Source organism: Tupaia chinensis, unplaced genomic scaffold, assembly GCF_000334495.1.
Source record: "Tupaia chinensis unplaced genomic scaffold, TupChi_1.0 Scaffold138812_1, whole genome shotgun sequence".
NCBI classification, from domain to species: Eukaryota; Metazoa; Chordata; class Mammalia; order Scandentia; family Tupaiidae; genus Tupaia; species Tupaia belangeri.
Window position 1 is genome coordinate 692,958 of NW_006198705.1, and position 2,387 is coordinate 695,344.

The following is a 2,387-nucleotide window of genomic DNA, read 5'->3' on the forward strand; positions in this document are numbered from 1 at the left end:
CCCGTGCGCCTCCGAACTCCGGCTCCTGCGCGTCCCCGCCCCCGCGAGGCTCCGCCCTTCTCCGAGCGCCCGGCGGCGCGTCCCCGGCCACCCCTCCCAGCCTCTTGTCCTAGCTAGTCTCCAGCCACCCCTCCCAGCCTCTGGTCACTGCATGTCGCCGGCCACCCTTCCCAGCCTCCGGTCTCTGAGCGTCGCCGGCCACCTCTCCCAGCCCCTGGTCAATCATCGCTGGCCATGCTTCCCAGCCTCTTGTCCTTGCTAGTCGCCGGCCACCCCTCCCAGCCTCTGGTTCTTGCCTGTCGCCGGCCACCTCTCCCAGCCTCCCATCCCTACTGCACAGGCTCGGCCTCTCCGGATAACCAGCCCCCCGCGTGTCCAAGCAGGACCCACACCAGACACTTACCTGGAGTCTCCGAGCAGCAGCCAAGAGCAGGCGGAGACGCTGGACGGAAGCTTCAGAGCCGTCTTGGGCCTCAAATACCAGCGGGCGGGGCAGCGAGTGGAGGAGCCCTGGGAAGAGAGCCAGCAGCCTGGAAGGGAAGTGCCAGGTGTGCCCCAGGTATGCTACTGCACTTTGACCTCAACCCAGGCAGGAAGCATCCCCAGACTCCAGGCTGACACCACTTACTGCAGGGGCCCTGTAGACTTTCTGGGTGTGTCTGATTGCGGCCTGGAAGATGACTCACCCTAAGGCTACCTACTGGAGTTTTCCATCTGTGAGCAGCAATTATGGCCTCAGTAAACAGAAAAGGGCTCCTGCTACGTGGTTGTACCCTGCACAGTGCAGACAGAAACAGATGGAGGGACCAGCAGTTAGCGTGATGGCTATATTGCTGGACTCCCACGTAGTCCACCGAGGTTCGAGTCCCTGCTTAAACTCACGCCGGGCGTGTGTGCGTGCGTGCCCAAGATCCCGAGCGGAGTATTGAGGAGAAGGGATTGCAGCGTGGCCATCCCCCCTGGGGGGTGATTTCTCGCTTTCTATCTCTCTGTCTCTTTCTGTCTGTCTGGCCAGTGCACGCACCCTATAGCAAAAACCTCTCCGAAAAATAAATAAAGAAATAAAAGAAACAAATGAACAGAGCCCTGGCGTTCATTGCTGGGGTTCAAAACCGTCCAGGATCTGGAGACCCAGAAGAGTTAGAGCCCAGAGTGCTGGAACAGGTGGGAACCCCTGGGCTGCCCTCTTAGAGCCTGCTCAGAACAGAAAGGTCTGGGGGTCCTGGGGGACAGGGGAGACGATGTTCACCGGATTTTTTTTTTTTAAATGAGTTCAGTCTGCAAAACCTCAAAACTGTTTACTGTCTCCTACGTCTTTACCTCAAGTCAGTTTCTCAACTTGGCCACTATTGATGGGTGAGCTTCGGAATCCTGGCTGTTGGGGACATGGGCCAAGGAGCTGTCTTGGCATTCCAGACTGTGAACAGCATCCCTGGCTTGTCTACCCAGCAGATTTCAGTAGCAAACCAGCTCCCCACCCAGATGTGCCTTTTAATTGTATCTTTAATTTTATCTTAATCTGTACAGAAAACACTCCGCTAGCTTAATTCCACTTCCATCCCTTGCCAGTCCTTTTGCTTACTTTTTTGAAGCGTATTTATTTTATTCATGATAGTGCTTGTCTGTGTGTGAGAGTGACACACAGAGAGGAGCAATTTGGACAGGGTCCCCACATGCAGAAATCTTCTCGTCCAGCCTCCAGTTCTCCAGGATTGTTTTCAGGCCCACCCAGGGACGCGAACTGAGGTCGGCCCTGTGGCTTCCAGCACTGCAGTTTACTCTGCTGCCAACTGCACCACCAGCCTGTGCCTCCTATGCTTTCACTGTACTTTGATCAGCTTCAGGTTGATCCTTGCAGCTGATTTTTTTGCAAAATAAATAATGTATATGCTTATCCACTAATTATTATTTCACCCTTCTTATCAAAAGGATAGCATCCTGCTGATAGTTCCCTCATGCTTGTTTTCTGGCCCTGCAGTATTCCTGTGTACCGTTTGGACATGATTTGTAATCAAGTCATTACAAGTAACACTGCCATAAATAGTTCAGCAATACTTCTCAAGTCTCTGTGCAAATCACCTAGGGGATAGTGTCAAATGCAGATCTCACTTCCAGAGATCCTGAGGTTGGGACCAGCAGTTGGCGTAACGGCTGTGTCGCTGGACTCCCATGTAGCCTACTGTGGTGCGAGTCCTGAATCCAGAGAATGGAGGAGAAGGGATTGCGGCGTGGCCATCCCCCCTGGGGGGTGATTTCTTGCTTTCTGTCTCTCTGCCTCTCCCTGTCTTTCTGGTGAATGCACGCGCCCTATAGCAAAAAAAAAAAAAAAAAAAAAAAAAACTCTCCAAAAAAAAAAAAGGAGAGAGAGACCCTGAGGTTGGGCATTT

At 53.4% G+C, this 2,387-nt stretch overlaps 1 protein-coding gene across 1 annotated transcript in view; it reads right to left on the reverse strand.

Moving 5' to 3' along the window:
- The window catches only part of LOC102501072 (serpin B6), a gene marked incomplete in the record, with an annotated part of 19,723 nt that extends 19,188 nt beyond the window's left edge, over positions 1 to 535 (reverse strand). Inside the window, 1 exon segment of the mRNA XM_014592922.2 lies at positions 404 to 535.
- Positions 536 to 2,387: the final 1,852 nt, after the last annotated feature.